Genomic DNA, 25,490 nt, shown 5'->3' with positions numbered 1-25,490 from the left:
AAAAAAGGTTTAAATATTTTGAAACCAATTTAAGGTCAATATTATTAGCCCCCTTAAGCAATATATATTTTTGATTGTCTGCAGAAGAAACTACGGTTATACAATGACTTGCCTAATTACACTAAGCCTTTGAATTGCACTTTAATCTGAATGCTTGTATTTTGAGAAATATCTAGTAAAATATTATGTGCTGTTATCGTAGCAAATATAAAAGAAATCAGTAATTAGAAACGAGATATCAAAACTATTATGTTCAGAAATAAGTAAAAAAAAAAATATTTCCATGAAACAGAAATTGGGGAGGAAAAGGGTTGCTAATATTCAGGAGGGCTAATAATTCTGACTTCAAGTGTATACATACAGTTATTTTCCACCCGGCAAAGGAAAGAGAAATAAATACAATAGAATAAAAATATGAAACAAACTGCTTTAAGCATCTTCACTGTAAGAAAAACACTTTAGCTACAGCAGTCCTTCAGTCAAGAGCAGCGAGGGCTTTCTCGTTGTTTGATTAATAATAATAAAAACAGGCGGCAGAAGGATTATAGCGCCCTGTCTCTTTAATAGTTTCTCTTTCACGTCTTTTGATCCTCAACTTGTTTGTTTATTACACAAATGAGGGTTAATATGAATAATCAATAAACACTGCGTTTTGACACCTATTTGACCATTAAAGCGCTCACGTTAAGATGACTTTAGATGTCTGCGCTCCTCTGCTCCTCTCAGTGTGTGAATGAGAGCGAATGCTGCCCGGCCGCATATGCTTCTGACTGCGTGTGCTGGCACACATAAATACGCGCTCTTTCGCGCTTTTAAGAGCAACACGTCGTGTACAACTAGAAAGTGGCGGTATATGATGCAATAATCATTTATCTCGATTAATGCTTTTTTATAATCGTTTGAAGCCGAAATCGAAATCGAATTTTTGATTAATTGCAAAGCCCTATATAATAGTGGAGCATTTTTATGCCTTTTTCTACCTCAACACTTATCCTCTCCCGCGCCCCCCTTGTGAACTCTGGCGCCCCCCTTGGGGGGGCGCGGACCCCAGGTTGGGAACCACTGGTCTAGAGTCTAGCAAAAACAAGCTTTAAAACAAGTCTTGCACAATTATTTAATTTAATTTAATGGTAAATAAGATTATGTTTTTTTATTAATATTTTAAAATACTCACACATGTACTAGTATCTGTATGCCTAATATGTTGCTAAATTACATTAATTTACATTAACCCTGTTGAAAAATCCCGTTTAAACCAGCCGAGGCTGGTTGGCTGGTTTTAGCTGGTCGACCAGGCTGGTTTTAGAGGGGTTTTGGCCACTTCCAGGCTGGTTTCCAGCCATTTGCAGCCTGGTCTTAGCTGGTCAGGCTGGAAAATGACCAGCCAAATCTAGCTAAAACCAACTTGACCAGCCTGGTTTAAGCTGGATATAGCTGGTTTTGGCTGGACTCCCAGCTTGGCTAGGCTGGTCAAGCTGGTTTTAGCTGGTCATCTCCCAGCCTGACCAGCTAAGACCAGGCTGGAAATGGCTGGAAACCAGCCTGGAAGTGGCTAAAACCCCTCTAAAACCAGCCTGGTTGACCAGCTAAAACCAGTCAACCAGCTTAGGCTGGTTTAAGCTGGATTTTTCAGCAGGGCAGAGTTACAGGAACCACAAACATGACAACATACATTCAATTTAAAGTTTGAGGGGAAGCTCAATAGTTTTCTTTACGGCACTGTTTATAAATTACTGGTTGACATTTTTAAGTTTAATCTTTTAAACATTTTGAGTCATTTTAACTTAATTTACATTATATTTACTTATTTAAGATTAAGATATTCAAGACAGAGAGGATAATTGAGATAGAAACATGATTAACTTAGTTTAATAAGCATAAAAGCATGTGTTGTCATGATTTATTGCTCAAATAGTCTTACACATGTCTGACTTTGTTAGTTTTTGTCTTGTTTTTAGTCCAAAAAATCTAAAAGTTCTTAAATCAAGAAGCATTTTCTAGTCAAGTAAAGCATATTGTCTTGTTCTCAGAAATAATGTCAAAATTAAGTGAGTTTTTTTCTTAAAACAAGCAACATTATCTGCCACTGAGGTAGGTAAAGTAAACAATTATTTTTCCTACCCCATTGGTGCATAATTGAGCTTGTTTTAAGAAAAAATCACCTAATTTTGAGTGTAAAACATAATGTTTTATAACAGTGTCTTTATTAGTTATAACCTGGTCTTAAAATGAGCTAAAACAGCTAAAAATAAAATAAACTTATTTTGTTTTTTAAAATTTCCTGAATTACTTAACATAATTATTTCCATTTTGCTTTTTTTAAAAAAAAAAAAAAACGTTTTACTTAGTTTTTTTCATCAACAAGGCATTTGCGCCCACAGAACTCCCGCTCATTGCATATTTTCTCCCATTCTCTGTAAACCCTAGAGATGGTTGTGCGTGAAAATCCCAGTAGATCAGCAGTTTCTGAAATACTCAGACCAGCCCGCCAGGCAGCAACAACCATGCCATGTTCAAAGTAACTTAAATCCCCTTTCTTCCTCATTCTGATGCTTGGTTTTAACTGCAGCAGATCGTCTTGACCATGCCTAAATGCGTTGAGTTGCTGCCATGGGATTGGCTGATTAGAAATTTGCGTTAACGAACAGTTGGACGGGTGTACCTAATAAAGTGGCCGGAGAGTGTGCATTTTTTAATAAAGAAGTTTTAAAAAGTTTCTTTGTTTTGTATATTATCAACTATATGGCTAAAAAAGAAAGTCTAAAGAAAGAAGTGCTTGTCTACCGTGTCAAGAAACAATTTCTACGTCTTTTATTTATTATAATAGGCAGATTGTATTAGGCATATTGTATTTAAAGGGACAGTTCACCCAAAAACAATTTATTTGGTTTCTATTTGGAAGATATTCTGAAGAATGTTCAGGAAAAGCAGCCTTTGACATTTATAGTAGGAACAAAAATACTATGAAAGTCAAAGGCTGTTTTGTCCGAGCATCCTTCAGGATATCTTCCTGTATTCAACAGAAGTAAATAATGACTGAACGTTTATTTTTGCGTGAGCTATCCCTTTAATACCTAGCGCTTCCATTGGACACATTTTCACTTGTTTCATAACACAACATCAGAGCAGAAAAATAACCCCTTTGTCCTTCTCTATCTTTGGCAGAAAAGACTTCTGTTTTTCAGGGCCGTGAGTTTATTTCTGTCGTCAGTCTCTGGTTCTGCCGTTTTGTTCTTTCTGGCCGTGGGCAGTCCAGAAAACTGAGCCTGATGGGGGACGCTTTTACTGGAGCGGGTTAGAGGAGGACAGAGCAGCCTGGAGCTTCACCAGAATGAGGAGGAGACATGAGGGAAACTGGGGAGAGCAATTTAATTCATATCATCTTTATATCTAGAGCACTGTGGTTCAGTAGTTATTACTGTCTCCTCACAGCTAGAAGGTCACTGGTTTGAGTCCTGGCTGGGTCGGTTGGCATTTCTGTGTGGAGTTTGCATGTTCTCCCCGTGTTGGCGTGGGTTTCCTCCAGGTGCTCCGGTTTCCCCCACAGTCCAAACACATGCGCTTTTGGGGAATTGAATAAGCTAAATTGAACATAGTGCATAAGTGTGTGTGGGTGTTTCTCAGTGCTGTGTTGCAGCTGGAAGGGCATCTGCTGTGTAAAGCATATGCTGGATAAGTTGTCTGTTCAATTCGCTGTGTTGACCCCTGATGAAGGGATAAAGGGACTAAGTTGAAGGAAGATTAATGAATCTATAGCACTTTTTATAATGTAGATTGTATTAAACTAAAGTCCCTTTAAGGCAAGTCATCTCACATGGTAGCCATCTTTGAAGCGGCAGCATGCTCAGGCATTCTGTTTAAATGGGGAACAAGCGGCAACCTCCCGCTCTCCCTCGGAAAGCCAATTCGGAAGCAACTAAAACTGCAATTTATCTGAAATTCCGCTAGTCGTGGCCGCTCCTGGCTCCAAAATAGAGCAAATTTCAATTGAGCCCACTGTTAGAATGGCCAACTTTACAGCAGAAAAAAACGTGTTTACAGCCTGCTACAAAGAAAGATTTTGGTTAATACAGCTGATATTACCCTTCATGACAACTGTGAGGGAGGTGATATTTTTTATAACTCATCCGTTTCCTTTATATTAAGTTTTCATAATTAAGGGAGTGGCCACTTGAGTGACAGCTAGGTCTCGTTGGTCGCCGTCACGTCACCTCAGCTGAATCCTGCAGATTAGCCACTGAACTCTGCATATTTATCGTATTTCTGTGTTGTTTTATGTGGCTTTACACAGTCAACTGCCTTTTGGACTTGTTTCCTACAATTATTAGATGGCATGACATGCTGAGTGCACTTAATTGTGCTCACAAACCATTCACGTGGCCTCCGTTTCCCATGTGAGTAAAGTTATATACTTATTTACCATCTCTATACATGTATTTGTTTTATTTAAGATCATTTATCGTTTATATTTATATTTAGAGCTGTAATGCACTCCAGAATCTGACAGATTGATTAGCTGTAGGCTGAAGATCAGTCATCTGAAGCGTTGTCATACAGTGTTATGCTGGATGTCATCAATAGTCTTACATTAACTAACACAGACTATATCTGAAGTGTTTGGAAGTAATTCGCGTTTTCTTCCTGTTGAAAAACGTCAATGTTTAGTGGCTCAATGTGTTACAGCAGTGTTTTTAAAAGTCTAAACACTTTATTGATATAGTGTACAACCAAGCACAAGTGGTCAGAACACAAAGGAGTCACAGGTGATAAAGTATTAAGCGTTCTCCCAAAGTAAAGTGTGTCTGAACCAGGTCCAAGCTAAATGCCAGCAGGTGTCTGTAGCTCCGCCCACTCTCCGCCTCTTTGCCCTTGTTTGGTATCTCGCCGTGGGTGTGATGACGCACGAACAAAATGGCGGCGATTGGCCGCGCCTACTTGTGGCTTCTTTTGCGCTCTTCAGAAACCTATGAGTGACGTCACGGACACTACATCCATATATTTTACAGTCTATGATGGGGAAACATCAAATATCTTGGTATCCTTGTTTTCAGTATTGCTAGTGATGTGACCCGAATTGTTTGGAGCTTCCTTATCTGGGTCCAGTATTCTTGGGTCAGTACTATTAGCTGCTGAGGGCCTGAAAACCTGTAGACATTGACTCACATAGTAGGAAAACAAATATGATGCTATACGAAGCTCCAAGAACACTTTTGTGCACCAATAAATAAGTAAATACTTTGATCGCCTATATCAGGGGTCACCAAACTTGTTCCTGGAGAGCCGGTGTCCTGCAGATTTTAGCTCTAACCCTAATCAAACACACCTGGGGTCCATTCTTCGTACCTCGCTTAAATGATCTAAGATGATTTTGCCGATCCTGGATCTTTTAATCTTGATAACTGATCTCTCGCTAATTTGGTTCTTCAAACAAGTTCGCGAATCAGATTAGAATGTCTGGATAAACTGATCTGAGATCGCTGAGTGTGTTGTGAAGGACAGATCTATCGATCCTCGAAATCATGATCAGCAGTGCAACGATTGGCTGACGGCACAGCAGCGTAATGACATCATCTGATTAATATTCAATGATCCATGTGAGCAAAATTACATCAAATTAGCAGTAAACGGTTTGTTAAATATGACACACAATAACCTTCCACATCTGGGGTCCATTCTTCGTACCTCGCTTAAATGATCTAAGATTATTTGGCAGATCCTGGATCTTTTAATCTTGATAACTGATCTCTCGCTAATTTGGTTCTTCAAACAAGTTCGCGAATCAGATTAGAATGTCTGGATAAACTGATCTGAGATCACTGCGTGTGTTGTGAAGGACAGATCTATCCATCCTCGAAATCATGATCAGCAGTGCAACGATTGGCTGACGGTACAGCAGCGTAATGACATCATCTGATTAATATTTAATTATCCATGTGAGCAAAATTACATCAAATTAGCAGCAAACGGTTTGTTAAATATGACACGCAAGAACTTTCCACATTTGTTGTGAGCTGCAGGCTTTACACTTTCATGTGTCAAGAGTATTCATCATGTATTTCAATGCAAATCAGTGTATTTAGTTCTACATTTAGAAAATATTTTCTTTATTATTGTAGCCGTTTTTTTAATCGGTGTAAAGAATAACTGGATAATTACAAAAGCTTTTTCATATTGGTAAAGGTGTCTGCAACTTTTGTGAAGCATCAAATCGCATATTAACTATCAAGACATGTTTATGACTGCTGAAATGTATTATTACTTTTAAAAAAAAGTCACATATTCTGCATTTCTATTATACACAATTTGTAATAAAGCGATCTAAAAAGTTCATATAAATAGGTTTTCTCTTTGCACCACCAGGTGGCAGTCTTTGTACTTTCATTTCGAGGTTGCAGATTGCATAAGTTTTATTAATATGTATAACTTTATTTATTTTATTAATAAATATAACTTTATATATATAGTTAAAAATATGTACCATTTTCCCAAGTGTATATAACTACTACTGAAAGAAAATATCAGAATTCGGAACATACTTTTTGTATTATCTTTGCTTGAACTGAGCCGATCTAATCCTGATTATATGATTTGAACCTGCTCCCGATCAGGTTTGACCTAGCAGAACTGTTGCCATGACAACAACTCTCGGATCAGCTTTGAAGAACGAAACGATCCTGGATCGTGTCAAATCGTCAATATCCAAATCCAGCTAACTGAGTAATCCACTTACGAAGAACGGACCCTTGTTGTGAGCTGCAGGCTTTACACTTTCATGTGTCAAGAGTATTCATCATGTATTTCAATGCAAATCAATGTATTTAGTTCTACATTTAGAAAATATTTTCTTTATTATAGTAGCCGTTTTTTAATCGGTGTAAAGAATAACTGGTTGTTTACAAAAGCATTTTCATATTGGTAAAGTCTGCAACTTTTGTGAAGCATCAAAACACTGGCATATTAACTGCCAAACCATGTTTATGACTGCTGAAATGTATTATTGCTTTTTAAAAAAAAGTCACATATTCTGCATTTCTATTATACACAATTTGTACTAAAGCTACTCTCTAAAAACTGCTGGGTTGAAAACAACCCAATTTGGGTTGTTTTGGTAACCCAGCGCTGGGTAAAAAAGGGACAAGCCCAACGCTGGGTTACTTTAACCCAACAAGTTGGGTTACATGTTTAACCCAGCATGCTGGGTTGTGATTTTAACCCAACTATTAGTTAAAAATTACTACACTGCTGGGTTGAATGTAACCCAAAATGGGTCAGAAATTTAATCTAAAAACTGGTGATTAAAATGACTAAAATAAAAACAATTCTACAGCAATACATAGTTGTTCAGTAATGGAATATTATTTATGACAAAAGATAAAATGTGTCCAAATGTTTTTAAGACATTTTTCTTATCTGCACCTCAGCATTAACTGTTTGACTGCCTGCTCTACCAAATGGTTGACCATGTTTTTACTGTTTTAAATAATGACTTTTAAAGTCATTAATAAATAAAAATGATTTAGTGTTCAAAATATTTCTTTTAAATATATATAAATTTTAAAATAAATTGGTCTTACACTTAATTTTTCAGATTTTTTTATAGTAGATGTAATTCTGGTACTTTTACCATAGACACGCATATCAATCATTTGGTAGAGGTTGATATTTTAGAAATTATATCTAAAAAGTTCATATCAATAAGTTTTCTCTTTGCACCACCAGGTGGCAGTCTTTGTACTTTCATTTCGAGGGTGCAGATTGCATACGTTTTATTAATATGTATAACTTTATTTTATTAATGACTATAACTTTATATATATAGTTTAAAAATATGTACCATTTTCCCAAGTGTAAATAGCCTAACTACTACTGTAAGAAAATATCAGAATTCGGTACATACTCTCTCTATTATCTTTGCTTGAACTGAGCCGATCTAATCCTGTTTATATGAATTGAACCTGCTCCCGACCAGGTTTGAGCTAGCAGAACTGTTGCCATGACAACAACTCTCAGATCAGCTTTGAGGAACGAAACGATCCTGGATCGTGTCAAATCGTCAATATCCAAATCCAGCTAACTGGGTAATCCACGTACGAAGAACGAACCCCTGAACAAGCTAATCAAGGTCTTAGGTATACTTGAAACATCCAGGCTGGTGTGTTGGAGGCAAGTTGGAGCTAAACCCTGCAAGGACACCGGCCCTCCAGGACCGAGATTGGTGATCCCTGGTCTATATTGCCTCATCCTCGTCAGGTGTCAGGGGATTGGAATGACATGAGGGTGAGAAATTAATAACAGAGTTCTCTTTTTTGGGTGAGCTAACGCTTTAATTATGATTAATTAATACCCGACTGTGCTATAAATAGTGCTTTGGCTGCTCATTGGCATTTAGAGGAAGCTCTATTCATAGATAAAAGACAGCTTTGGCAGAAACCTGCAGCACCTGTAAGAAACTCATTTCTATTTCAAAGCCTGAAGCTGTGTGCGCTGGTGATTGTGATGTTTGCTTGAATGACAGTTGTCTCTTTTGAAGCAGCGTGTCTCTGTGCCTTTATAGAGGGACAGCTGGCCTTTAATCTGAGACAAACACAGATCCTATCGCGGCACAGAGCTCGGCCGGCCTCTGAAATAAACCCACCGCAGACACTGAGAACTAATTCACAGACGCTCTGCTTCTCACTCTTTGGCTGCTTTTAAGAGGGTCGTCTTGCCCAAAATGTTTAAGAGCAAACCGCGTTTGAGCCTTTGGTTTTCAAGTCTTTTGATGTGAACAAAGGCTGATGAAGAAGATTATTTCACAGCAAGGATTAAAATCAGACTTAATTATTTCAGCGTAATTAAAGCTGAATGTATGATTCAGACTGTCAAAAATAGATATAGTGGGAGTTTTTAAGTTAATATTTTAAAGAGATATTGTGTCTTTATACACATACAAACTTTGTTTTAGAGATAACTTGATATACTTGGTGTTATTATTCAAAACAGTTGCATTACAGACACTGACATGTCTACTGCTTATGGTTCTGTGGGCGCAAATGCCTTGTTGATGCTAGAGGTCAGAGGAGAATGGCCAGACTGGTTCCAGCTGATAGAAAGGCAACAGTCAAATAAGCACTCGTTACAACTGAGAGAAGAGCATCTCTGAAAGCACAACACGTCCAACCTTGAGGCGGATGGGCTACAGAAGCAGAAGACCACACCGGGTGCCGCTCCTGTCAGCTAAGAACAGGAAACTGAGGCTACAATTCACACAGACTCACCAAAACTGGACAATAGAAGATTGGAGAAACGTTGCCTGCTCTGATGAGTCTCCATTTCTGCTGACACATTCGAATGGTTGATGGTCAGAATTTGGCATCAACAACATGAAAGCATGAATCCATCCTGCCTTGTATCAGCGGTTCACGCTGGTGGTGGTGGTGCAATGGTGTGGGGGAGATTTTCTTCGCACATTTTGACCCCATTAGAACCAATTAAGCTACGCCACAGCCTGAGTTTTGTTGCTGACCATGTTTTTTTTTTTCCGGACAGTGAACTAAAGCTTTTTCATAGTCTTTAAAAATCAATACAAAAGCACATTTTTAAAAGTTTAAGGGCTCTATTTTGACGGTCCATGCGCAGAGCGCAAAACGCAGGGTGCAAATGCTTTCAGGGCGTGTCAGGACGCGTTTTTGCTAATTTGAGGACGGGAAATCTGCCTTGCGCCGTGGCGCATGGTCTAAAAGGGTTGAGTTTATTTTCTTAATGAGTTATAGGTGTGTTTTGAGAATAAACCAATTAGAGTCTCATCTCCCATTCCCTTTAAAGTCAGTAGCGTCGCGCCAAGAACGCATTCGCTATTTACAGGACGCAAAGTAAGTCTAAGTTGAATAAATGAGCATTTCACAAGCAAACAGTTAACAGAAAACTGTTAAACAGAGCATCTACTGCGTGAGAATGAGAGATAATGGATCACTTTCACTTTCGCTCTTGGATAGGGAAACCTTTACGCACAGACATCAATTAGTCTATAAATAATTAATTTCGTTTGTTAAGCGCAAAGATTTGTTTCAAAACTATTTCTAAATTCAGTTCTAATTTCCAGCAAACGAATAAATGAACAATAATAACAAAGTTTGGTCAAAATACTGAGTTATTTCCAAATACACATGCTGTGCCCCATATGGTCTAAAACCTGACAGGTGGACAAATCTAAGCTTGTTTTTAATAAAACAAATATAAATATGGATATAATAAATAATACTGTTAATAATAATAACATTATACAAAAGTAACTTGAATGAACTGGTTGAATTTCTGGTTTTTAAATTCATGTAGGCTAGAAATTAATATGTTTTGTAATATTTTAATCATTTATATTTATATCCTATATATATATATATATATATATATATATATATATATATATATATATATATATATATATCCTTAATATATTAGATCTTTTTCATATGTAAAGATATTTGCGTATTGCATCTTGTGTGTAGTGTGTAAGCCAGGCGTACTTTGCGCCAGACAATAGACCGACTTTGTTCTGGTCTTAAGATCAGACTATTTACAGTTTCTCAAAATAGCAACGCGCCAAAACACGCCTGCTTTTTTAGACCAGAACGCCTATGGGCGCACATTTGAGCGCAAATGCATTTGCTATTTAAACAGCATAGCGCAACGCCTCAAAATGACCCTTGCGCCGAGCTTAAAGTAGTAAAAGACTATTTCGCTGCGCCTTGCGCCCCATTGCACGGGGTGTATGATAGGGCCCTTCATGTGTTTACAGAGAGATTTTAAAGAAAGTGTGTATTTTCTGAATAAGTCATATATTATACATCAACACAGACGGTAGGGTACTCTTACTTTATATCTGTGTTCATCCTGAAAATACTGAATTATTGAGGGAAATCCTGTTATCTTTACCATGCCTGAACTAACAAACACACTTTTAAGCATGTTCGGCTGTGCGTACGTGTGCTTGCTTTTAAAGTGTTTGACTTTCTTTGAGTGCAGCTCTATTTTTTAAATATTCAGTATCTAATTAAATTCAATTATTCCTTAAAAACCCTTTGGACAAAGACATCTCTTTTATTCTTGCCATGATGACAGCACATGATATTCGACTAGATATTTTTCAAGACACTAGTATTCAGCTTAAAGTGACATTTAAAGGCTAAACTATAGGTTAATAAGTGTGAAGTTATTTGGCAAGTCACTGTGTTATGATCGTTTGACAATCCAAAACAAATATAGCTTAAAGGGGCCAATAATATTGACCTTAAAATGATTTAAAAAAAATTAAAAGCTGCTTTTTTTCTAGCCGAAATAAAACAAGTAAGACTTTCTCCAGAAGAAAAAATATTATAGGAAATACTGTGAAAAATTCCTGAATCTGTAAAACACCATTTGGGAAATATTTGAAAGAAAATCAAAGGAGGGCTGATACTTCTGACTTCAGTATATGTGTGCGCGTGCAGTCAGTAGTCATCAGAGCATGATGATTGGAGTTCTCAGATCTCCTAGCAACCACTTCGCTCGCAAAGGGAGGGGGTCAGCTGCCTGTCCAGCCCGACACACACACACAAACACACGCGCGCGCACGCTCTGCCTGCCGCTCGCCACACACACTCACTAAAGCATGCTTGAGCAGTCGTCCAGAGCTCTCTGCATCAGACAGACTTAAGTGATAAAAAGAGCGACAGAGTAGCGCTGACAGCTTCGCTTCATCATCAATGGGTCGGACGGTACTGTAGGTAAGTGTCTGATCCGTCACTTTATCTGCTTTTATATTTATTTCTGTTACTTTGAGGATTTGTGTTTGTGTTGCTATTTTAATCAGGATGCATTATGTGCAGCTTCTACCACCCCTGCTTAAAAGTAAGCATGGATATTTAATAGTCATATTGTACATATTCAGGTTGTTTTGGTGCATTGGATTTCATTATAACCACAGTTTTACTATAAATACCATGGAAAAACTATAGTTGGTGTTGCAAAATCATGCCTAATTTGGAGTTATCATCGTCCATCACTACACTACACTGTAAATTATTAATTATAACTAGTTATATAGTACTACTAATATTATGGTATATCAACTAGTTCCTAGTAAGATGGTAAATTTACAAGCATTTAAATAAGTACGATTGTGTTGTATTTTTACTTTGCAATTATTGTTATTATTTTAGTGCACTAGTAAATTTACAATCTTACTGGTAACCAAAATTTCCAGTAAGTTACTGTAAATTTTAATGTAGACTGTGATTATTTATTTACAGTGCATTTGTAAATTTACAGTCCTACTCGCAACCAAAATTGCCGTACTTTACTGTAAAATTTGCAGTATTTTTTACAGTATATGATTTTGCAAAACTAACAATAGTTTTACCATGAAGTTTACAGTAAAACTGTGATTATACAAATGGCACCAAACAAAATAAATATACAGTAATTTACTGTTAATTGTGTTTGCTAGTAAGACTGTAATCTTGCGCTGTATTTTTACTTTACAAGTGTAGTTATTAATTCAAAGTGCGCTTGTAAATTTACAGCTTTACTGGAGACCAAAATTTCCAGTAAGTTACTGTTTTTACAGTATTTTTTACCGTGTATGGTTTCGCAAATCTAGCAAGAGTAATCTAACAATTTTAAAAAAGTGGTTAAGACAATTTGATTATCAAAAAAACGCTGTAAATTAAAAGTTACAATTTACTGTAAAATATACAGTAACCTATTCGCAATTGTGGTTGCCAATAAGACGGTAAATTTAAAGCAAATAAATTAACAGAACTGTGCTGTATTTTTACTTACAATTGTAATTATTAATTTACAGTGCTCTTGTAAATTTACAATCTTTCTGGCAACCATAATTGCCAGTAAGTTACTGTAAATTTTACAGTATTTTTACAGTGTGTAGTTTTGCAAATTTAGCAATAGTTTTACCATGGTTTTTATAGTAAACTGTGGTTAAATAGTGCCAAACAAAGTAAACTATAACTTACTGACAATTGTGGTTGCCAGTAAGGCGGTAATTTTACAAGCAAGTGAATAATTACAATTGTGCTGTATTTTTACTTTACAATTGTAGCTATTATTTTACAGTGCGCTTGTAAATTTAGGCTTTCTGGCAACCAAAATAGCTTGTAAGTTGCAGTAAATTTAAATGTAATTTGTGATTATTCATTCATAGTGAGCCTGTAAATTTATAATCCTATTTGCAACCAAAATTGCCAGCAAGTTACTGTCAAGTTTACAGTATTTTTTTTACAGTGTGTGGTTTTCCAAATCTAACAACAGTTTTACCATAGTATTTATAGTAAAACCTTGGCTATATAAATGGTGCTAAACAAAATATACAGTAACTGGTAATGGTGGTTGCCAGTAAGCGGTAAACTTACAAGCTAATAAATAATTAAGATTGTGCTGTATCTTTACTGTACAATTGTTATTATCAATTTGCAGTCCTTTAGTAAATGTACAGTCTCACTAGCAACCAAAATTGCCAGTAAGTTACTGTATTTTTACAGTTTTTTTATTTTATTTTTATTTATTTTTTTTACAGTGTATGGTTTTGCAAATCTAACAATAGTTTTTACCATGGTATTCATAGTACAATTGTGCTTATTCAAATGTCACCAAAAATGTGGTTACTATAATTTGACTTTCAAAAAAAAAAAGAAAAAAAAAAGAAGCAAATAAATAAATACAATTGTGCTGCATTTTTATTTTACAATTGTGGTATTTACTTTACAGTGCTCTTGTAAATTTACAGTTTAACTGGCAACCAAAATTGCCAGTAATTTACTGTAGATTTTACAGTATTTTTTTACAGTGTATGGTTTTGCAAATCTAAAAAATAGTAATCTGACAATAAAACAAGTGTTTACGACAATTTGACTTTTAAAAGAACACTGTAAATGAATAATTACATTTTTACTGTTAAATATATGGTAACTTACCAGTAATTGTGGTTGCTAGTAAGATGGTAAATTTACAGTAAATTAGAAAGTAAACTAATTATCAATTTACAGTGCGCTCCTAAATTTACAGTCCTACTCGCAACTAAAATTGCCAGTAAGTTACTGTAAATTTTACAGTATTTTTTTAGTGTATGATTTAGCAAATCCAACAGTTTTACCATAACATTCATAGTTACATTGTGATTATACAAATAGCACCTAATATGGGGTTACTATAATTGCTGTGGATGTGGCGAGGTCTTGTGCGAAGAGGAAAGGTTATGGTGAGAGTGTGTGGATGTGAATTATGTAATGAGTGTGTGTTCAGAGCAATAAGTGCAGTGAAGCGCAGTTGTGCATTTGTATGTGGAGCATGAAGGAGAGACAGTTTAGCATATTCCTGTCTGCGCTGTAAGCAAACAAAATCACAGGAAAATGGAAAAGGTTGTTTCTCCCAGGATGTGTACAGTAAGTGTTACTTTATGTGGATGTGCTTTAACCCTAAAGCACTGAGCAGATCTGAGTTTAAATTCATTAATTAATTCATTTTCCTTCAGCTTAGTGCCTTATTTATCAGGGGTCACCACAGCGCCAACTATTCCAGCAAATGTTTTACGTAGCGAATGCACTTCAAGCTGCAACCCAGTATTGGGAAACACCCACACACACTCATTCACACACACACACTTATACACTACGTTCAGTTTAGTTTGTTTAATTCACCTATAGCGCATGTGTTTGGACTGTGGGGGAAACGGGAGCACCCGGAGGAAACCCACGCCAACACGGGAACATGCAAACTCCACACAGAAATGCCAACTGGAACTCAAACCAGCGAACTTCTTCCTTTCTTTTCAGCTTTCTTCCTGAGGAAAATCATCTGTACCTCCTCCATAGGTGTGTGGCGGTGTTCGGGGTGTGAAGTTTGCTCTGCTTCATCCTCCACACAGCTCAGTTGCATCATTATTGTGCTTTTTTTGTTGCTCCAGACATGGAGCTTTTTGTGTAATGGCATCTTTCATAAGGTTGATGGCTGCATCTTCTGCTTCTGAGCTTGATGGCGTCTCTGTGAGGTTTCTGGACGACCTGAAGGGGCTTTCATCTTCTAATAATTGTACTTTCTTTCCAGTTGAGGCTTCACGTCTGTGTTCTGCAGATTTAAAGGGATAGTTCACGCAAAAAATGAACATCATCGTTATTTACTCAGTCTACATTTCTTACAAACCATTATGCATTTCTTTCGTATGTTGAACACAAGGAAGATATTCTGAGTAATGCTGGAAAAGTCATCCATTGACTTGCATATTTGTTGTTCTTATTATGGATTTCAGTGGAACATTCTTCACATTATCTACAGGGTGGGTCATATGAATACCTAAGTAAAATGGGAATGGTTGGTGATATTAACGTCCTGTTTGTGGCACATTAGTATATGTGAGGGGGTTTGTTATGTTAAAACCAAGCACATTTTTGTTTTTTCTTGTGAAATTCCCAATAATTTATTAAGGTGCATCCATATACACCTTAAAAATTACCTTAAACATCCATATACACCTTGAAAATTACGTCAAATTGACATCTAAAATACATCAAAAATAGATACAGTCCTACAATCAACATTTGACGCTAATGTTAGATGTCTATTTGATATCGGTTTGGCATCAAGGTAGTCAATTGACATCAAATCGAATAGCGTATTTGACGTCACTTTGACCTCAAAAATAAACATTCTGTCGTTATTTACTCAGTCCACATTTCTTACAAACTTGTTTGAGTTTATTTCATTTGTTGAACTCAAGGAAGATATTCTGAGTAATGCTGGAAAAGTCATCCACTGACTTGCATATTTGTTGTTCTTATTATAGATTTCAATGGAACATTCTTCACATTATCTACAGGGTGGGTCATATGAATACACCTTAATAAACAGGAATGGTTGGTGATATTAACTTCCTGTTTGTGGCACATTAGTATATGTGAGGGGGTTTGTTATGTTAAAACCAAGCACACTGTTGTTTTTTCTTGTGAAATTCTCAATAATTTATTAAGGTGCATCCATATTAATGGCCCACCCTGTGGTTTTGTTTTAACAGAAGAAAGAAAATCATAAAAGTTTAGAACCACTCGAGTGTGACCCAGCGGTGACCTCAATATCCAAATAACGTCAAAAACAGGTTAAAAATCCCAATCGATTTGATGTCAAGACCTTAACGTCTATTTGACATCCACACAGTGATGCTCTTTTGACCACCAAAACACAACACAAAAAGTATTGGAATATAAGAAAAGTTTTAATCATCTAAAAGAGTTTGTGTCACTTACAATGCAAGTGAACTACCTGGATGTGAAAATTACGTCCAATTGACATCTAAAATACATCAAAAATAGAAACAGTCCTATAATCAACATTTGACACTAATGTTAGATGTCTATTTGATATCGTTTTGCCATCAAGGTAGTCAATTGACATCAAATCGAATAGCGTATTTGACGTCACTTTGACCTCAAAAATAAACATTCTGTCGTTATTTACGCAGTCCACATTTCTTACAAATTTGTTTGAGTTTATTTCGTCTGTTGAACACAAGGAAGATATTCTGAGTAATGCTGGAAAAGTCATCCACTGACTTGCATATTTGTTGTTCTTATTATGGATTTCAATGGAACATTCTTCACATTATCTACAGGGTGGGTCATATGAATACACCTTAATAAACAGGAATGGTTGGTGATATTAACTTCCTGTTTGTGGCACATTAGTATATGTGAGGGGGTTTGTTATGTTAAAACCAAGCACACTGTTGTTTTTTCTTGTAAAGTTCCCAATAATTTATTAAGGTGTGTCCATATAAATGGCCCACCCTGTGGTTTTGTTTTAACAGAAGAAAGAAAATCATAAAAGTTTAGAACCACTCGAGTGTGACCCAGCGGTGACCTCAATATCCAAATAACGTCAAAAACAGGTTAAAAATCCCTAACGATTTGATGTCAAGACCTTAACGTCTATTTGACATCCACACAGTGATGCTCTTTTGACCACCAAAACACAACACAAAAAGTATTGGAATATAAGAAAAGTTTTAATCATCTGAAAGATTTTGTGTCACTTACAATGCAAGTGAACTACCTGGATGTGAAAATTACTTCAAATTGACATCTAAAATACATCAAAAATAGATACAGTCCTATAATCAACATTTGACACTAATGTTAGATGTCTATTTGATATCGTTTTGCCATCAAGGTAGTCAATTGAATCGAGTAGTGTATTTGACGTCACTTTGACCTCAAAAATAAACATTCTGTCGTTATTTACGCAGTCCACATTTCTTACAAACTTGTTTGAGTTTATTTCATTTGTTGAACTCAAGGAAGATATTCTGAGTAATGCTGGAAAAGTCATCCACTGACTTGCATATTTGTTGTTCTTATTATGGATTTCAGTGGAACATTCTTCACATTATCTACAGGGTGGGTCATATGAATACACCTTAATAAACAGGAATGGTTGGTGATATTAACTTCCTGTTTGTGGCACATTAGTATATGTGAGGGGGTTTGTTATGTTAAAACTAAGCACACTGTTGTTTTTTCTTGTAAAGTTCCCAATAATTTATTAAGGTGCATCCATGTAAATGGCCCACCCTGTGGTTTTGTTTTAACAGAAGAAAGAAAATCATAAAAGTTTAGAACCACTCGAGTGTGTCCCAGCGGTGACCTCAATATCCAAATAACGTCAAAAACAGGTTAAAAATCCCAATCGATTTGATGTCAAGACCTTAACGTCTATTTGACATCCACACAGTGATGCTCTTTTGACCACCAAAACACAACACAAAAAGTATTGGAATATAAGAAAAGTTTTAATCATCTGAAAGAGTTTGTGTCACTTACAATGCAAGTGAACTACCTGGATGTGAAAATTACGTCAAATTGACATCTAAAATACATCAAAAATAGATACAGTCCTATAATCAACATTTGACACTAATGTTAGATGTCTATTTGATATCGGTTTGGCATCAAGGTAGTCAATTGAATCGAATAGTGTATTTGACGTCACTTTGACCTCAAAAATAAACATTCGTTATTTACTTATTTCTTACAAACTTGTTTGAGGTTATTTCATCTGTTGAACACAAGAAAGATATTCTAAAGAATGCTGGAAAAGTCATCCATTGACTTGCATATTTGTTGTTCTTATTATGAAACATTCTTTACAATATCCAGTTTTGGTTTAACAGAAGAAAGAAAATCATAAAAGTTTAGAATCACTTAAACACCTTGATATCCAAAAACATCAAATAATGCATAAAAAAAAAAAACGAAAATCAATTTGACATCAAGACCTTGATGACTATTTGACATCACCATGTTGAAGTTTTATTCATATGAAAGGTTTAATGACAAATTTACACTGGAATTTATGTCCCTAAAATGCATAAACTACCTTGATGAAAATGACATCAAATCTACATCTAAAATTCATCAAAAAGAGATATACATTCCTATAATAATTTTTGTATGTAAAGGTGCTCAAGTGTTTTTAAACTTCTATGATATCCTTTCTTCTGTTAAAACACGACCGCATATTGTAAAGAATCTTCCACTGAAATTCATAATAACAAATAATAGGCAAGTCAATGGCAGTTCTCCAGAATATCCTCCTTTGTGTTCAACAGATGAGAGAAATGCAAACAGCTTTGTTAGAAATGTAGAGTGAGTAAATAACGGCAGAATGTTGACATGAAAAAAAAGGAAATCGATTTAACGTCAAGATTTGACATCCACACATTGATGCTCTTTTAACCACCAAAATAACGACTCAAAAATCTAGTAGTTGAATCTGTCATCTAAAAAATTCAGCTTTAAGAGACACTGGTTTTGTGTCTCTACAATGCAAGAAAACTAACTTGATGTCAAAAAGGCATCAAATTTACATCTAAAATTGGCGTCAGATCACGTCCAAAAATCGTTTACAGGACTTTAATTGATGTCTGGCGCAAATGTTGGATATCCATTTGACATCATTTTGACATCAAGGTAGACAATTGACATCAAATCAAATTGCTTTTGTGATGTGTTTTTTGACATCAAGGGAATAAATGAGGACATTTTTATGTGAACTATCCCTTCAAAACCTGAATAAGGATCCACGAAACAATTCGTATTTTATATACGGTAACACTTTAGTTTAACAATTCACACCATTTACTACTGGCTTATTAAGCCTGGTTTACTTCTGCGTTGAGTGATCTGTGTAACCCACGACGTATGCCTTGCGGGTTGCTGTGCATTTATACTTCTGCGCGCTGCAATAACACTTCCGAAACACTAGTTGGCAGGAGGTGTTTATGTTCCTCTGTGTCGAGTTTCTACGCTAATGTTTTTTCTAAATGCTACCTTAGTGTACAAATGGCTCAAACTAGCTCATTCGGAAGCTGGAACCGACGGATGTGCAACAACTCTAATCATAAGGTAAACATAAAACAAAAGTTTCCATCTGGAGCTCCTTCATGGGACTCGACACTTGTAAACACTCGCTCCATCAGGCTCGCGCGGCTCTCGGTCTCGCCAACACATGCCAGCGCTATCAAGCCGACTAATAACAGAGCTTGTGCTACACGTCGTTGCAACGTGTAGTTACTTTTTTTGAGAGGTGCGCGTCAGCACGCCGAGGGCTATGCATCCACTCGCAGTCTGCACCAAAGCATACGCGTGCGCTTGATGCAGAGGTATAAATCAGCCTTTACCTGTCTATTTTTAAGATAAGAACTGTTTATTACCACTAATAAGTGAAGTTTTATAAACTAATTTTCGAGAGGATCACATTCTACGATTGACCATGGCTGGTCTTGCATCAACAAGCAACAATAAACCAATCAGACGAATTCAAGTCTGCATAAATAGCAGACGTTTCGTACCTCCCTTATCTTCATTTTTTTAAGAAGCCCCCATCCACCCTATCTCCCCCTTTTCCTAATATACTAAGTAGGGCTCTCGAGAACTACCTGACCTTAGATGCCTCTTCTACTGTAAATGACACTGGGCTCAAGGATCTCCGAGCTCAGGGTTTTCTCCCGGGACAGCACGCCAAACCTGCAATCCTGAAAGTATGATCTGATTCTACATCCCTAATCCTACCCAATACCGAAAACCAACTCACACCTTATTAACTATTAATAAGCAGCTAATTAGTACTATATTGAGCTAAGAGTCCTAGATAATAGTTTGTTAATAGCATGAATTGTTACTTAAATTAAAGTGTGACCTTAATTACTTAATGATCACACATTGAAAACAGTGTGTAAAGATCTCATTGTAGGTTTTTCTGGCAAGTAAAAGAGTGTTTGCCGTCTGCGTGTGTGGTACTGATCTGATGTCCCGCTGACGCTGAACACACTCCTTCATGTTTACAGTCGAAAAACTATGAAGTCAAACTCTAATTATCTCAGTGGATGAAGCGGGCTGCTGTTGTCATGGCGATTGGACACTCTTATTAGGTTTGTGTATTAGTTTCAGGGTGGCGAATGTCTGCCAGATGGTCCTGGCTTTTGCAAACTTCTTATATTTTGGATGACATTTATTCAGAGCACTTCCACAATGTGAGCAGTGTTTAATTTCCTGTCGGGTTTGAGCAGTAATACAGATGTAATCGCCTTGTTTGTAGCAAGCGTGCTGCATGAAAAGCTGCTCTAATGAGGAGATTATCAAACGTGAGGTTTCATTAGCCTCCTAGAACTAACCTGATTATTTATACAGTGTACGAGTGCAGAACAGGCACTATAGGAGACTAGCAAACTGAATCATTCATTCATTCATTCATTCATTCATTCATTCATTCATTCATTTTCCTTCTGTTAGTCCCTTTATTTATCAGGGGTCACCACTGCAGAATGAACCGCCAACTATTCTGGCATCTGTTTTACTTAGCGGATCATACCTGCCAACACTCCCGATTTTCTTGGGAGTCTCCCATATTTCAGACCCATCTCCCGTTTTGGTCTGTCCCCCAGAAAACACATGGAATTAACCACCAACCCCCGGTCCTCAGCTTTTTGGTATAGTCTATAACACCCCTGGATCGCTGACATTGGTTTAATGTCTGATCGCAGCGGATGCCTGAAATCTGATGCATAGTACAGACCAGGGACCCCAAACACCTTACACCTTAGCCGCCCCACATCCCTCAACCCAGCCCCCCCCACACCCCCGATCTTCAGTTCGCATACCCCCCCAACCTTTTTGTAAAAATCGTCACTGTGTGTCGAGTTTCTTCATTGGTGTTTTGTTTTTTCTGAACACTTTCTTAATGAACGAGTAGCTAAAACTCGCTCATTATAAGGAGGAATCCAGCAACATGCCACAGCATAATCATAAGGTAAACACAAAACAAAACTTTCCATCTGAAGCTCCTTCATGGGTCTCGACACTTGTAAACACTCGGGTTTGTGCGGCTCTCAGTTCCGTAAACACTCGTCACCGATACCAAGCCGACCAATCACAGAGCTTGCGCTACGTGTCATTGTGATGTGTAATTACATTTTTTGAGAGGTGCGCGACGGCCACGGCGAGGGCTATGCGACCACGCGCTGGCTGCACCAGAGCATACGCATGCACTTCAGCCTCAATTGGTCCACTGCTGTGGGACTGACAGTGATGAGTGCAGCTGCATGTGAAATTTGAAGATCTATTAACGGCAAAAACAAGGTGCTCGATTTTAGTAAAAACACAGCATAAGCTATGGCACAGCATACAGCATAAGCTGTGTTTGTACTAAAATTGCGCAATCTTATTACTACATAACTTTGTAATTCGTAATTTATTTTGTAATCCTACTTAATTTGTAACTTGTGGATTTAGTGGCTAATATATTGCGATGTGTGTCCCCAGCCTAATCTGTGTTTTTACTAAAATTGCGCAATCTTATTACTACGTAACTTTGTAATTCGTAATTTATTTTGTAATCCTACTTAATTTGTAACTTGTGGATTTAGTGGCTAATATATTGCGATGTGTGTCCCCAGCCTAAACTGTGTTTTTACAAAAATTGCGCAATCTTATTACTACGTAACTTTGTAATTCGTAATTTATTTTGTAATCCTACTTAATTTGTAACTTGTGGATTTAGTGGCTAATATATTGCGATGTGTGTCCCCAGCCTAAACTGTATTTTTACTAAAATTAAATCTTATTAATTTGTAACTTTGCAATTTGGAATTTAATTCGGAATCCTAAATTTGAAACTTGTTGATTTAGTGGCTCATTTGTATGTATTTGTATGATCTTATACGTGCATTTTAATTCGATTTGCTCGTCCCCTGTGACAGTTGGGTTTAATGATGTTTTTTTTTGCCACACCTCCTTTTAAAAATCATACATTTTGTTACCAATTGATTCATATGAATTTATACAAATTAGCTACATTTAATGAAAATAAATAAAATAGTTACGATTCCCTGTGAGATTGGGCTAGAAGTTCATCAGCCAATCAGAATCAAGCAATCCCCTATATACTGTAGTAGCTGATATTTTGATCCATTTTAATTACAGATCTGGTAAGTTTGATATCTTTTCTGTTTTGTGTGTGTGTTGACTTTAAGTGGCTTGTGTAAGTATAGGGATGGATTATGTAAGAGTTTGCTTGAGATCTTCACACGCACACACACCCTGCGCATGAACGCTTCATCACTCATTACTGCGGTCAGGTTTAATGTCTGCCACATTTAGTATCACTCTACTCTTGTATATCAGTCGTGTGTGTGTGTGTGTGTGTGTGTGTGTGTGTGTGTGTGTGTGTGTGTGTGTGTGTCAGCGAGTTCCTCTTTCTGTCTGTGTGTGTTTTTCCTCTCTCTGTTTGTGTTTCTGTGTTTGCACACACACATTTTTGTGTGATTTTATTTGTGTCTTGATGAATGTGTGTGAATGTGTCTGTCTTTGTGTGTGTGTGTGTGTGTGTGTTTGTCTCTCTTTGTCTGTGTGTGTGTGTGCGCGCGTATCTTTCTGTGTGTCTCTGTATTTGCACATGTGTTTGTGTGGTTGAGTGTGTGTGTTTGTGAAAGAGTGTGGGTCTTCCCGCTATTGGAAACTCAATTTAAATTGAACTCATTACAGTTTTAGGCATCAGGCTGCTCATTTAAAATGTCAGGCCAGCAGAGCCACACTGAGATCTAATTAGAAGGAGTTTTTTGATATTTAATGCTGCAGAAACACTGTATAAATATGTGCTTTCGATGTGTGCTGTCTGTGCAGTTGACTGTGTAATTGTACATCAGCCTCCACTAAGCACCTCTCGGCGGCCATGTCTCCTCCAATCACAGCCCTCCACTCAAGCCCCAGGGAATACTGGGAAATTTGTCATGTTCTGTGGCTGTTTGTGCATTCATTTAGGTCATTAAACTTTAGTGTATAGCATATAAGTTATGTAAGGAATAAAGTACAATAAAGTCTGTCCTAAAGAAGAGCACTGTTGTATTAGACTGAAGGGCTTTATTCTGTGAAGACAACTGTCCTGCATGTACTTTAGCCTGCTTATTACAATGTTACTTACACCAAAATATAAAAATTACACCTAAAACATTAGTCTAAGCTGTAATAGTTTATTAGTTATTTAAATAAATGCAAAGCTGACAGGAACGAAAACAGCTGATGGAGTATACACTAACCTGCGTATTATTTGGACACTAGATGGCGCCAAACTGACAAAAGTGCGAAGCTGACGGAAACGAAACCGGCTGAATGGAGCATATACACTAACCTACTCATTATTCAGACACAAGATGGCGCCAAACAATCAAAAACACAAAGATGAGAGAAACAAAACTGGCTTAATGGAGCATATACACTAACCTGTCCATTATTCAGTCACAAGATGACGACAAACAGTAAAAAACGTAAAGCTGACAGAAACTAATCTGGCGTAATGGAGTATACACTAACCTACACATTATTTAGTCACTAGATGGCGCCAAACAGTCAATAAAAGACAAAGCTGACAGAAATTAAACTGGCTGAATGGAGTATACACTAACCTACGCATTATTTAGTCACTAGATGGTGCCAAACAGTCAAAAACAAAAGACAAAGCTAACAGAAATTAAACTGGCTGATTGGAGTATACACTAACCTACACATTATTTAGTCACTAGATGACACCCAACAGTCAAAAGCAAAAGACAAAGCTAACAGAAATTAAACTGAATGGAGTATACACTAACCTACGCATTATTTAGTCACTAGATGGCGCCAAAAAGTCAAAAACAAAAGACAAAGCTAACAGAAATTAAACTGGCTGATTGGAGTATACACTAACCTACACATTATTTAGTCACTAGATGGCGCCAAACAGTCAAAAACAAAAGACAAAGCTAACAGAAATTAAACTGGCTGATTGGAGTATACACTAACCTACACATTATTTAGTCACTAGATGGCGCCAAACAGTCAAAAGCAAAAGACAAAGCTAACAGAAATTAAACTGGCTGATTGGAGTATACACTAACCTACACATTATTTAGTCACTAGATGGCGCCAAACAGTCAAAAACAAAAGACAAAGCTAACAGAAATTAAACTGAATGGAGTATACACTAACCTACACATTATTTAGTCACTAGATGACACCAAACAGTCAAAAGCAAAAGACAAAGCTGACAGAAACTAAACTGAAATTAAACTATATTGTGCAGCCCTAATCCAGACTCATGTTTGGTCTCTCAGGTTCCTTAAAAAAGAAAAAATTCAGCATGTATTTCACAAATATCAGTGGAAAAATAAATGTGAAATGTTGTGTGGTCCTTCCAGCCATTGATTGATTCCATTTACGCTGCTGGATTCATATAATTACGCAAAAGCCAGTTGTGATTATCAGTGAAATAATGACACACAAACGGTCTTTATCGTCATTAAATATATCTGATGCACGGTCTACTAAAATGGAGAAGAGCCTTGTGCTGTGAGACTGATCTCAATACAAAGATAAATCAATGCAAATACAATAGAGAGGCAAAGCAGAGTCATTTTCAATTAGTGCTCTGGACTGGACTGTCAGACATATTAGAGCCGAACAACGGGAGCGTTTCCTCTTTAGAGATGAAGAAACGCCTGTCAAATCACTGGAAGATTGTTTTATTCCAACACTGAAGTCTTATCATTTGTGTGTGTGTGTGTGTGTGTGTGTGTATTTATATATGCAGTTAAAGTCAGAATTATTCTTCCTCTTGTGAATTTTTTTTCTTTTATAAATATTTCCCAAATGATGTCCCAGATGCAGGAAATTTTCACTGTATTTCCTATAATATTTTTTCTTCTGGAGAAAGTCTTTTTTGTTTTATTTTGGCTAGAATAAAAGCAGTTTACATTTTTTAAAAATCCTTTTTAAGGTCAATATTATTAGCCGCCTTAAGCAATATTTGCTTTTTTGATTGTCTACAGAACAAACCACTGTTATACAATGACTTGCCTATTTATGCTAACTTTAACCCAATTAACCTTGCTAAGCCTTTAAATGTCACTTTAAGCTGAATACTAGTATCTTGAAGAATAT

The 25,490-nt window shown here is 36.7% G+C and overlaps 1 protein-coding gene across 5 annotated transcripts in view; it reads left to right on the top strand.

Annotated features, from left to right (window-relative positions):
- Positions 1–25,490, top strand: part of rapgef4a (Rap guanine nucleotide exchange factor 4a) — an 88,146-nt gene that overhangs the window by 11,781 nt on the left and 50,875 nt on the right. The window contains exon 1 of one of the 5 annotated variants that reach the window (XM_073912441.1): positions 11,546–11,741. The exons of 2 other annotated variants lie outside the window; for them this stretch is intronic. The gene's annotated coding sequence lies outside the window, so the exon portion shown is untranslated. Of the gene's footprint in view, positions 1–11,545; positions 11,742–25,490 lie in introns of those variants that run through there. 2 more of the 5 variants (XM_009304430.5, XM_073912442.1) reach the window with 2 other exon arrangements.

The sequence above is a fragment of the Danio rerio genome, chromosome 9 (genome assembly GCF_049306965.1).
Source record: "Danio rerio strain Tuebingen ecotype United States chromosome 9, GRCz12tu, whole genome shotgun sequence".
Taxonomy (NCBI): Eukaryota; Metazoa; Chordata; class Actinopteri; order Cypriniformes; family Danionidae; genus Danio; species Danio rerio.
The sequence above is the reverse complement of the archived record's forward strand: the minus strand, read 5'-3'. Positions and strand labels throughout refer to the sequence as shown.